The sequence below is a fragment of the Elephas maximus genome, chromosome 17 (genome assembly GCF_024166365.1).
Source record: "Elephas maximus indicus isolate mEleMax1 chromosome 17, mEleMax1 primary haplotype, whole genome shotgun sequence".
Lineage (NCBI taxonomy): Eukaryota > Metazoa > Chordata > Mammalia > Proboscidea > Elephantidae > Elephas > Elephas maximus.
Window position 1 is genome coordinate 26211817 of NC_064835.1, and position 13967 is coordinate 26225783.

General features: G+C 41.9%; 1 pseudogene; it reads right to left on the reverse strand.

Annotated features, from left to right (window-relative positions):
• Positions 1-12730: 12730 nt before the first annotated feature.
• Positions 12731-13661, reverse strand: LOC126060116 (olfactory receptor 8B12-like; annotated as a pseudogene).
• Between the last annotated feature and the right edge of the window lie 306 nt (positions 13662-13967).

The window sequence follows — 13967 nt, forward strand, 5'->3', positions numbered from 1 at the left end:
GAATGAAACAAACAAACTAAAAAAATATGACTCTGAGATAACCAGTTGCTAGGGGTAGCGTAGACCCAGGGAAGCCACGTGCCAGTGGCTCTCTAGCCGAACAGTGCGATAAGGCCCTTCGAGAATGAGCAGGGTCAGTGCATGGGGCTAGGTGGATGGGAGACAGGAAAGGAAGGACAGGAGAAAGAAGAAAAAACAAACAAAAAACACACAAACAAAAAAAAAATAGAGCAGATCCATAGACACACCCAAACTTTCCGAGGGGCTACATTGCTGGACCAAAGGCTTTGGGGACCACAGTCTCAGGGAACATCTAGATCAATTGGCATAACAATGTGTATAGAGAAAATGCTTGCCATTCTACTTTGGTGAGCGGCATCTGGGGTCTTGAAGGCCTGTGAGTGGCCATCTAGGATGCTCCACTGGTCTCACCCCTTCAGAAACAAGGAAGAGTGAGGAAAACTAAAGACACAGTGGAAAGGTTAGTCCAAAGGACTAAGGGACCACATCTACCACGTCCTCAACCAGACTGAGTCCAGTAAAACTAGATGGTGCCCACCTATCACACTGGCTGCTCTGGCAGGGATAACAATAGAGTGTCCTAGACAGGGCTGGAGAAAAATGTAGAACAAAATTCTAACTCAAAAAGAAAGACCAGAGTTGCTGGCCTGACAGAGACTGGAGAAACCCTGACAGTATGGGCGCTTCTAAGTCCAAAGATAATTAATCATAGATTAAGTGGAATCTGCAGATGCTGGAAAAGAAAAAGAAAGCAGAAATCTGACAGTACAAATGAGGATGGAGCCAAGGTTTGCCTTTGAAGGATCTGCCAACCCTTGAAGGCCAGGAGCCTAGGTTTTCACATATGAACAAAGTCTGGGGTCCAGGAGAATGGATGGTGGAGGGTAAGATTTGAGGCCACATCACCTCCCCACCACCCTCATAAATCCATGAACAAAAAGGTAAAAACTGAGTGAATGAACTGAAAAATACCCACAAACAAAGGGAGATGGTGAGGTGCAGACTGGTCTCAACCTTGGCTCTGGGGGGAAGAGGAGGAAAAAATAGCAGAAAAACCTTGTTTCCTGAAAATCCCAATTACAGTCTGCATTCACATGAATATGGACCTGGAACTCACACTACTTATGTGGTTAAGGGAGCCCCGGTGGTGTAGCAATTAAGAGGTACAGCTACTAGCCAAGAGGTCAGCAGTTCCAATCTGCCACCTACTCATTGGAAACCCTAAGGGGCAGCTCTTCTCTGTCCTATAGGGTCACTCTGAGTCAGAATACCCTCTGTGGCAAACAGGTTGTTGTTGCTATTTTGTTATACAATTTATAAGAACCCATGGTAGTGCAGTGGTTAAGCACTGGTCAGTGGTTAGAACCCACTAGCGGCTCCACAGGAGAAAAATGTGGCAGCCTGCTTCTGTGAAGATTACAGGTTTGAATCCCTACGTGGCAGTTCTACTCTTTCCACTAGGGTTGCTATGAATCAGAATCAATTCGATAAAACAGGTTGGTTTGTTTTTTTGTTTTTGTACAATTTATAAAACCCCAAGCCAAAAATTTATTTATATTAGAGGCAGAATCAATTCCTTCAGTCCAAAATGAGAATTCTGTTACTGTAACATGAAAATTGCTAGAGAAGTTGAGTAATGTAGGAATATCTCTTTCTTTACCTTTCTACACTTTTCTATACCCTCTCCTAAGAAATCCAATCATGGATTTTAAAACCTCTCAGAGCACCTTGGCTCCCCAGAACCAGACCAGCCGTGCTACCTGGGCTGTACCAGGGTGGGCAAAAAGAAACCCAGTGCACATTTTCACAAACAAGGCAACAACATATCAGCCAGGTTCAGTGCCCCAGGATGCTCAGGGACCTGGCCTTGAAACAACAGGGAGAAATGGGAAAAGATCTAGATACACTGCAATCATCCTCCTTCACTTTAGTCATCACCGGGAACGAACAAGAGAGAAGCAGTTCTCAAAATATTCAGCTCTCAAGGCTCTGCGATAGTGTTTTAGGCTGAGTTCTTGATAGAAGCAAAACCAGTGAAGTGTGTGTGTGTGCCTCTGTGTGTGTGTGTGTGTGTGTGTGTACAGTGAGAGATTTATCCCAAGGAAAATGGCTAATGTGTGTGTAGAGGCTGGCAAGTACTGAGTCCATTGGTCAAGCATCAAGCTGGAGGCATCTCCTGACTCACATACCTGGAGGGGCTGAGGAATCCAAGATTAGCAAGTAAGATGGCAGGCCTCTGGCTCACAAGCTGCAGAGGCCTACAACCTCCAACAAAGGCAGGTAAGACTGCAGGCTGGTGATTCAAAGGCTAGAGACAATGACAAATCCCAAGAATGACAGGTAAACTGTTAACTCAAGTCTCAAGAACTGGAGGTCAGATGATGAGGAGCCAGATGTAGGATCCAAAGCAAAAGCATTGCTGGAACATCCATTTTATATACTGGAGGCAGGCCACATCACCAAGGAAACTCCCTTTCAACTGATAGGTTGCTCACAGCAGATTTCATCGTGGAGGAGGTTACATCATTACATAACTGCCAAAATACATCATTATTGCCAAACCACTGAGAATCATGGTCCAACCACACAGACACATAACCTTATGTGCTACAACCCACCTCTTCTCAACATGGCACCTATACACATCTCTTTAAACTATACATAATCTTCAAATAAAGACAATTATAAAGTCATACTTGCATGTAACATAATACCACTAACATGTATAGTGAAAAATACACTAGATCCATTTACATCTCATATTTTATAAATGAAGACAACAAAAATAATTGATGCACACATACAAGGAAGAAATACCCATAAAATTTACAGTCCTCTTTTCTGCAAATGGTCATGTGGTCGTAACTGGTATTTAGAACCACCTTCTTCCACCAACTATTCCATATTCCCTTTGCCTTAAGCAGGCACCTCGGTTGGTCATGGTTCTTTGCCTGAGGTGGTGAAGCAAACCTTCATTCATGAAGGGTATGGACCATTACTAGTCATGTAGGATTTGGGTTGCTGTGGTTTTCCACTGACTTTAATCACAGGCTATGGTACCACTAAGAAACATCCTAAGGGATCTTCTTTATTCCAAACATACTCTTCTTTATGTCTACTATGTCATATCAACCAGATTTCCTCTTGGTAATCAGGATCAATCACACTAGCCAATACAGTAACTTCCTTCTTTACCTGTTGAACAAGAGGCATGAGGATCCCAAAGTGGCTGGGTGGATTTCCTAAGTCCAGTTCAATGGAATCATTGTGTGTCTCCTGCTGGGAGCATTCCTTCCTTTGGAACTAAGACCTCCACCTGTGAAGCACAGGGTCATGGGGACAGGAAGCAAAAATTTTGCTGATGGGTCACTAGGGATAATAGTGGTGCCATCCCCATTTCCATCCCTTGGTCGATGTACCCATGAATCCTGGCTATGGGAAAAAGAGCACCATATATTGGACCTTAGTTTAGTGCATATACAGCCTCCTAGAGAACATTGCTCCAACCCTGCTAGGTATTGCCACCTAGCTGGCTCAATAACTGTGTCTTTAGGAGGCCATTCCATCATTCAATCAAACAAGTTGCTTCAGGATAATGGGGAACATGGTAAGACCGTGAATTCCATTAGCATGGCCCGTTACCACATTTCATTTGCTATGAAGTGAATATCTTGATCTGAGGTAATAATCTGTGGGATACCACGACAATGGATAAGGCATTCTGTAACACCACGGATGGTAGTTTTGGCAGAAGCATTGCGTGCAGCAAAGACTCTGTATCCAGGGTAAAAGTCTATTCCATTAAAAACAAAACACTGCCCTTTCAATGATAAAAGCTGTCCAATGTAATCAATCTGCCACTAGGTTTCTGGTGATCACCTCAAGGGATGGTGCCGTATCAAGGAATCAATACTCGTCTCTGCTGCTGGCAGATTGGGCACTCAGTAGTGGCTGTAGCCAAGTCAGCTTTGGTGAGTGGAAACCCATGTTGCTGAGCCTATGCATGAACTGCACCCCTGCCTCCATGGACACTTTGTTCATGAGCCCACTGGACAGTGATGGGAGTAGCTGGGAAACAGGATAACTGGTTTCCACAGAACCCATCATCCTATCCACTTGATTGTTAAAATCCTCTTCTGCCAAGGTCACCCTTTGATAAGCATTCACATGAGACACAGATACCTCACATCTTTGGCCCATTCAAAGAGGTCAGTCCACATACCTCTTCCCCATACCTCCTTGTGATCAATTTTCCAGTGATGTTCCTTCAGAATCTCTGACCATCCAGCCAAAACATTAGTCATAGCCCATTAGTCAGTATACAATCACACATCTGATTATTGCTCTTTCCAAGAAAAGTGAACAACCAGGCACCCTGCTCAAAATTCTGCCTATCCATAGGGTTTGTCTTCACCACTATCCTTCAGAGAGGTCCCAGGAAGGGGATATAGTGCTGCCACTGTCCACATTCAAGTAGTGCCTGCATATTGTGAAGAACCACTTGTAAACCAGACACAAGATTTCTCTTCTTCAGACAACTGATCATAAGGAACTCCTTGTTAGGCTATAGGTGCAGACCAGTAAAGAACAGGTAATGTGACAGGAGTGGAGACCACGGGCAGCTGGGGCACTTCCTCATGCAATTTACTTGTGGCTTCAGTTCCTGCTTGGGCCCGATCTCATATATACCACTTCCATTTAATCATGGAGTGCTGCTGTGCACGTCCTACTTTATAACACTGTGGATCAGAAAACACTCACTTCATGATGGGCAGCTCAGGCCACATGGTGATTTGGTTGCCATGGTTAAGGGTTCAATTTCTACTAAGGCTGTTTCTCAAAAGGAGAGTAGTTATCTGCAGAGGATAGCAGGACTTTCCTCTAAAAGCCTAAGGGTCTGCACTGTGACTCACCAACAGGACTCTGTCAAAGACTCCAGATAGCATCTCAATCTGCCACTGACACTTCAAGAGCCACTGGAGCAGCTGAATCATATGGCCCAAGTGGCAGAGCAGCTTGCACAGCATCCTGAACCTGTTGTAGAGCTTTCCCTTGTTCTTGGCCCTTCTCAAAACTAGCAGCTTTTTGAGTCAGAAAAAATAGGTCAGACTAGCACAACCTAATGAGGGTTACGATGCCTACAAAATCCAAAGGCGTTAACCAGGTGTGGTATCTTCTTTCCAGTTGCAGGAGGGTCCAGATGCAAGAATGCATCCTTCACTTCAGAAACAATATCTGGCCATGCCCCACACCACTGGACCCCTAGATATTTCACTGAAGTAGAAGGCACCTGAATTTTCTTCTGTTTAATTTCCCCAGTGAATAGTCATTTTGAAAAAGGCCATCAATCCCTTTGGGGAAGGTCAGGGAGAATGTTAACAGTATTGATTTTGGAAGTGCAGTGAAGCCCTTCCTCAAGGGGACCTGGCTTCCTCTTCATTCAAGGGGTTGTAGCTCCGTAAACTGGCTCATGTCTGGGAATTGACTGAGGTGCCGTGACTCTCTATTCCGGCAATTCCAGTTAGACTACAGCTCGCTTGACATAGAAGTCTTCCACCAGTACATTTCAAGTAAATTTTCCCCATCTATTTCGCTCCTAGGAATACAATGACTAAGTAGGCAAGGCCGTAAGTTCATATGAGTCAGACTATTCTGATAAAGTTTTGACTCTGCTGTCCATTATGGTAACCACGTCCATCTTGTCTTAATCGAATGAGGTCTGCCACTTGGCCTCTACCACCACGGGGTCCAATGAGCCCCATTATTATTAGGTGTCTTTATTCAGTTAGATCAATTCCTACTGCCAAATTGAAGTTACATAAAAGAGCGATCACAGCAGTCTTCAAGGATGCTGGAGTTCCCTTCACAAATTTGTTCCTCATCATTGTGGTGAAAGATGTGTCCTCTGGGCACTCCACGTGTGGGTCTGTGGGACTAACCTCATAAATCCACTCTAACATGCCCATTTACGTAAGACTTTAGATACATTATCCTGCAGTAAACCAAGGCTGGTTTGGCACATCAACTTGATTTAGTGTAGGCCACCACACGATCTACATACACTTCAGGAAAACAACCAAATAAACTATTGAATGAAGAATCTGTGCTTAGTGGGCGCATATCAGTAAAAACACACTGATCCAAATTTATGTTCTTTGCTCCATTATCCCAGACCCTTATTAGCCATTCCCACATATATTCCCCAGGCTTCTGTTTGAACATATTAGAAAACTAATACAACTCTTTTGGGCTATAACGTACCTCCTCCTGGGTCATGCTTCGTACTTCACCTTTCGGAGCTCGCTGGGACATAAACCTAGTTATAGGTCTAGAAACCAAAATGGTTGGTGGTGATGTGTTCTGAGAACATACAGCAATGTCTTAGAAGGCATCTGCCTCAGGTGATGACACAGGCAATGACTCAGAACATCTGCGGGGGATGACAGAGACAACGACTTTCAGACACAGCTGAACTAATCTCATCATATAGTGGTAGAGGAGCTAATGGTTTTACTGGGGAGGGTGGCTTAGCAGACAAAGATGGAGTAATCTCTTCAGATGGGAGTAAGAGGGCTGGATCTGTTGGCAGGAGTGATTCAACAGAATTTAGGGGATCAGTGTCCTCAGCTTCCTGGTTATCTGCCCATGTATCCCCTCCAAGGTTCAGGATTTCATTTCTTTCCAATCAATGCTCTCATTTTAACTTCAGATACCACTCGAGGTTGGGAATTCAGTTGGCATTGTATTTCAGCCACTCTTACGATAAGATTCTGTGTTTGGTATTTGGCAATATCAGCTCTATTACTACAAGAAATAAGGCTTTCTGTCAAGGCACAAGTAGAAATTTTGAGGTCATTTATGCAGTACTTGAGCTCTGACTCTGAAGCCCTAAATTCATTTCTTTCTTACACCACAATGTCTAGCAAAAGGAAGACCAACCAACCAGCTTCCTTATACTTCTGATTAGGGCAAAAGTGCAGAAGTACATCAAACATGCCATCACCAAGAGCCTCGCCTTTCACCAATACCTGATCTATTGGTGATGATGTTTTGCATATTTCTATTCCCACCTCATGCCATGAATTAGCAGTGTCCTCTTTATTACTGGAGGCAGAGCTATCAGCATGTTTAAGACTAACCAGACTTGAGAACAAATTCAGAAAACTCATCTTTGGAATTTTGTTTTTGTATACCCACTCTCAGTTCCAGTACCTTAGGCTGGGTTCTCTAGCAAAGCAAAACCAGTGAAGCATATACATACTGAGAGAGATTTATCTCAAGGAAATGGCTCATGTGGTTGTAGAGGCTGGCAAGTTTCCAGTCCATTGGCCAGGCGTCAGGCTGGTGCCTTGTTCTGATTCACATAGCCGTGAGGGCTGAGAAGTCCAATATCGACAGGTAAGATGGCAGGCCACTGGCACATAGGCTGCAGACGTAACAAATCCCAAGATTGGCAGGTAAACTGCTAGCTCAAGCTCCAAGAACCAGTAGTCAGATGATGATGAGCCAGATGCAAGATTCAGAGTGAGAGCTGTGCTCAATATTCATATATATACTGGATGTTCATTGCATACAGGCCACACACCCAAAGAAATGCCCTTTCAAGTAATTGCCTGCTCATAGCAGATCTCATCATGGAGTTGATTACATCATTACATAACTGCCACATTACTTTTATTACATGACTAAAAGACTACATCATAACTGCCACTCCACTGAGTATCACGGCCCAGCCAGTAGACGCACAACCCTAACCTTCACAGTAAGGAAAAGGGACATGAAAAACCATGGGTTGCAGGTGATACGTGAGGGGATAGTCCTGAACCTACCTCCTTCTTTGCCCTGTTATACTGGAAAAACAAAAGCCTAGTGTATTTTTCTCTGGGTTATCCTAACAGCAATTATGAGCTAAGGCCATCGTGTCTAATTAAGGCTATGACCAGATGTTTTTCTCCATTTGAAGGAAAGAAACATTGCCTATCCATAACATTGCAACCATATGACAATTTTAAAAGGTTTTTCTTTACTGGTGAATATATTAGGAATCTGACTGAAAATCCAGAGGAGAAGGCTCCCTTGGACACTCTTCAAGAGAGGAGTTACTACTGGAAACAAGAAACTGTGCTTTTTGTGTTCACACATGAAACACACTTTGACTACTCCCATGCACAATTTCACTTCATCTCCAGGACTGCTTACCTTGAGACAATATTAAAAGATTAACATTTTACAGAGTATATATATTCTCCGAACATTATGAAATTTAATTAGAAATCAATAGCAAAAATATACGTGAGAAAAAAATGATTAAACAGTACATATCTCTATAACAAATGCTTCAAAGAAGAAGAAATCATAGAGAAAATTGGGAAATATTTTGAATTGAAAAGTAATGAAAATACTACAGTAATCTATCCTGTGAAAATAAGACAATACAGAAATCTAGACAAAAAGTTTTAAATAAAAGTGATAGTCATAGTATTACTAATACTGATGAATCATTGGAAAGTTGACACAATTTTAATGTTCAACAGTTGGAGAAAACTTTAAGAAATAGGATATATCTCTACTTTTTGGTGAGTAGTGTCTGGAGTCTTAAAAGCTTGTGAGCGGCCATCTAAGATTTATCTATTGGTCCCATCCCATGTGCAGCAAAGGAGAATGATGAAAACCAAAGACACAAGGAAAATACCAGCCCAAAGGACTACATGAACCAGAAGCTCCAGCACCCTACCCCAGAAGAACTAGATGGTGCCCAGCTACCACCACAGACCACTCTGACAAGGATAACAACAGAGAATCCCGGACCAAACAGGAGAAAAATGTAGAACAAAATTGGAATTCATGAAAAAAGACCAGGCTTACTGGTCTAACAGAGACCGGAGGAATCCCCAAGACTATGGCCCCTGAACACTGCTAACCCAGAACTGAAACCACTCCTGAAGCCCACTTTTCAGGTAAAGATTAAACAGGCCTATGAAACAAACAATAACACACGAGAGCAATGTGCTTCTTAGGTTAATCAAATATACGAATTCAAATGGACTACTCCTACCCAAAAGAAAGATGAGAAGGCAAGAAAGGACAGGAACTGGTCGAATGGACACGGAAAACCCAGGGTGGACAGGGGGAGCATGCAGTCGCATTCTGAGGATTTCAACCAATGTCACAAAACTATAGGTGTATAAATTTTTTAATGAGAAAATAACTTGAGCTGTAAACTGTCACCTAAAGCACAATAAAATTTAAAATATATACATGATGCAGCTACATGATAAATCCCTGAAGAAATATACTCACTGCCAAAAACAGAGCTCACATTATAACGACAAGGTAAACAACCTTTTATAACACGCTATGTTGAGTATGATCTCACGGAAAGAAAATTTCCAGATGACAAGCTTCTTTCCTAATATCTGAATGGTGGAGTGTATCAGTTAGCTATTGCTATATAACAACCACAAAATCTCATCGGCATTCAATGAGTGTTTGTTCCTTATAAAACTACAACTTGATTGTGGCACTCATCTTGTTGTGCTGGGGTGGGTGTCCTTCAGAATCTGCTTCACACATGTTCATTGTGAGAATCAGTTGGGAGGGACAACAGTTATGAAATAGAAGCTCTTCTCAAGGCAATGGCAGAAGCACAAGAGGGCAAGCCCCACTATGCAAACACAATCCAAGCCTCTGCTTACATCACATCTGCTAATATCTCATTGGCCAAATGGGTCACATTGCTGAGCTCAGTATCATTGGGCAGAGAAATATACTCTATGAGACCATGGCAAGAGTATGGACAGAGGAATGAAGAATTGGGACCAAAAATGCAAACTACCACGTTAAAGCATAGTATTCCTTTTTTCAAATGTTTTTCACATTCCAAATTTGCAACAATAAATATGAGTTCCTTCAAGAGTCCGAAAGAGAAAAGAGCATTTGTTGAAATAGATAAACATGCACAGAAATGTTTGTTGGATTGAAAATTATTGCCTTTCCGGTACTCCCAGCTATCAAGGACTCTGACCTCACCACAGCCTGAACCAAACAGAGGTAGAGGTGATATGTCCACAGCACGAGCACAGATTAAGAGGACAAAATGTCACTCTGTGTCTGCAGGGTTGGGACCCATATTGATGTACCTGAGGTCAAGGATGCCTCACTCTCCTTCTTCTATCCCATAACTCTTCTGTGATTAGATCCTCTTGTTTTTACCACTGCAATGTTCTCTATTCCATCCTCTTCTAAGAGAAACATTCTTAAATGCCCTTTATACAACTTTAAAACAGGGGTACTAGATATATATGGAGCAGAGAGAGAGACATATATTACTGAATATGCATATACAATCTCTCTAGAATTCATAAGAATCTGCAATAACTGTTTCTTCTAGGAAGGAGAATTTAGGAAGGGAACGATTACACAGGAGGATGACATGTGTTCATTACGTAACTTGACATTTACTGTTTATTTTTTTTAACGTGTACAAGAATGGGCAAAAATACATTATTTTTTAAATAATGCTGATGAGCCCATTTTTCTCATGACTAAGCAAAGTCCCAGGAAGATGAAATAATTCCCTTAAGGTCACTCAAAAACTAGAGGAAGCGCTGATAACAAGATGAAGGAATTTCAGGAGGGAGAGAACCAGGATTTATTGAGCACCTCACCCTTGATATTCTCAAAAACTCCACTAGATCAGGAATGTTTTCTCAAGTTAAAAATAAAGAAATTCATATTCAGAGACATTAAGTAATTTGCCCAAAGTCACACAACTAATAACCTACTGGGGAAAAAAAAAAATTTTGCCTAGCAACTCACTGTTTACTACCTACTTTATACCTCACTCACCTGACACTCACCCCTCAGGTCTCAGAAATCAGTTCTCTTTTACCATTCTGTGATGACTAAAGCCAAACCTTCCCCCAACACTCAGCAACAGATAGCACTTCTCATATAGGTATACATGGAAGAAAAAGAGTGCAACTCTGGTCTGGTTTATAATTCTGCAGTGGTGTGAAAGAGAAGTGCAACTTTATGTAATGCATTGGAATACTTTGATCTAAACTATTTATTAGTAGTGAAGTTTTTTTTTTTTATGTCTAATATATTAAGTGCTGGGGAGAGTCTTTAACTTACGGGCTATTCCTTTGGAAAGTTATCTTCTTTTGGGAAAAATGGGAGGTTTGGATGAGTGTTCAGTTTTATCTTTTAGTGTGACACAGTTCATAAAACTATCTGTTGTTGTTGTGTGCCATCGAGTCTATTCCAACTCATACCAACCCTATAATACAGGGTAGAGCTGTATCACAGCTATCTGTAGTGCCTTAAGTTTCAGTGGAAATTACCCATTCTGCTTAGTGTTGCCCTGATCACTAAATAAACCAAACCAGTTGCCATCAATTACAACTCATGGTGACGTGACGTGTATCAGAGTAGAACTGTGCTCCACAGGGCTCGAGATGACAGATTTTTGGAAGTAGGTCCCCCATGGTTTTTTTTTTTTTTTTTTTGAGGCACCTCTTGGTGGACTGGAACATACAACCATTCAGCAAGCAGCCCAGTGTGTTAACTATTTGTACCACCCAGAGGCTCCAATAAGTAACTAAACCAAAACCAAACCCAATCCACTGCCCTCGAGTGGATTTCTACTCATAGCAACCCTAGAGGACAGAGTAGAACTGCCCAACAGAGTTTCCAAGGAGAGCCTGGTGGATTTGAACTGATGACCTTTTGGTTAGCAGCCATAGCACTTAAACACTATGTCACCAGAGTTTCCAACCAGATCCCCAAAATTACTTACTGCTCTTTAGAGCCTACAGACCCTTACTTGATTACCCTGTGCCACAAAATTTCTCAGTCATAGTTCAAACACTCAAACTAATTTTTGAGAAGAACTCTAAATTCTGACTCTCTTACTCTTGAACTATATGTGACTTTCCGCTCATCATCTTTAGAACCCTTAAACCTGTAAAAGTACTAATACATAAGTCGGGGTCCCTAGGGTTCCTTCCACACACAACCTCAGGAACGTCCATGCTTACTACTATCTGGAGCCTAATATACTAGCCTCCCACACACCCCAATCTTCACACGCTTCTCATGTCATTCAGACAAGATCAACTTAAGCAAAATTTTTACCTTCTACCTTACTGAAAAGAAAAAAAAGTAATATCCAAAAATTATTTTTTGAGAAGTTACATGACATTATTGTAAACGGAATCAGATTTTTAAAGCATTTACTTATCATAACTTTAAAATGTAATCTGTGAGCATGTCAATGGAACAAAAAAATATGGCATGAACGAAAACAAAGTAGATTGGGATTCAAGGCCCTGAAGTCCAGGGTCAGTTATGGCACCAAATAGTTGTGTGTCCTTTGGGAACATATGCAATATTTCTGAGTCTCCAATGTGTGCTCTGTTAAATGAGAAGGCTAGGTTAAATGAATTGTATGGTGCACTAAAGATGACACAATCCTTGATTTTAGAAATAATCTGCATAAGATAAAGAATCTTGAAATAATCGAGGTGGGGTGACAGGGAAAATAGGTCTGCACTAAACACTCATCCAAAAATAAAAACATAAAATTCTTTCTGTTTAGGAGAGAAAACACTGGAGCTTGGATACCTCATTGAAAACACACACACACACACACACACACACTAATAAGCAAAGTATTAGATCCCCTTCTTCAAATATTGCTCCCTTCTCAAGAATATGTTTTTCTTCTCAAGGTTTTCCTCAGGGCAACTCTGACATCCTTATTCCTCAAGCTATAGATTAATGGCTTTAACAGAGGCACCACAATCATATAGAACAGGGATAACACTTTTCCTTGGTCAAGAGGTAAATGGAAGGTGGTTTGAGATATACGAAAGCCCCAGAACCAAAGAAAAGAGAAACCACAATTATGTGGGAGCTGCAGGTGTGAAAGACTTTCGACCTGCCCTCAGTGGAGCTAATATGGAGAATGCTAGAGAGTATTAGAGCATAAGAGATGAAGATGGTGACAATGGGCATTCCAATGTCAATGGCTACAACAATAAATACCACCAGCTCGTTCACATGCGTGCTGTTACAGGAGAGCACAAGGAGAGGAAGGACGTCACACATGAAATGACTGACAAGGTTATGAGTTCAGAACGTGAGACTCATTATGCTTCCCATATGGGCCACAGCACCCAAAAACCCCATCACATAACACCTAACACAAGGAGAAAACAAACGTGTGGAGACATGGTGACTGTGTACACCAGTGGTTTACACATGGCAACATAGCGGTCATAGGCCATTGCTGAAAGAATGAAGGACTCAGAGACAACAAACAAGCAGAAGAAAAACAGCTGAGTCATACACCCTGTGTGCAAGATGATATTCTTCTTTGAGACAAAACTCACCAGCATTTGGGGGGTGATGGTATTGGAGTAACAGAAATCTATTAAAGAGAGGTTAAAGAGAAAAAAGTACATGGGTGTGTGCAGGTGAGAGTTCAGCCCAATCAGAGTAATCAAGCCCAGGTTCCCCACCACAGTGATCACATAGAAGCAGAGAAACAGGAAGAAAAGAGGGATCTGGAGTCCTGGTTGGTCTGTTAAGTCTGCGAGGATAAACTCTGTCACAGAAGAGTTCTTGGTTGCCATTTTCCTCTTGGATACTCTGTGGTGATAACAGAAGAGGACTACTTAAAGGGAAAGAAATATCATCACTACCCTCCAAACATCTGTTCCCCCAGTCTTCTTGGGAATGAAATCCATACAGAGAGACTAAAATTACTAAAGAAAAGGGGTCACTGTTTGGTACGGATCTGTCTTCACAGCACCAAGTGATTTTAACTGTCCAGAGTACATATGAGGCTGAACTTTATCTCCATGGTGAGAGCTGGTGCTGCTGGGGAGAATGGTGGCAAAAAAAAAAAAAGGTGAATATCTTTCCTATGTCCCTCCCTC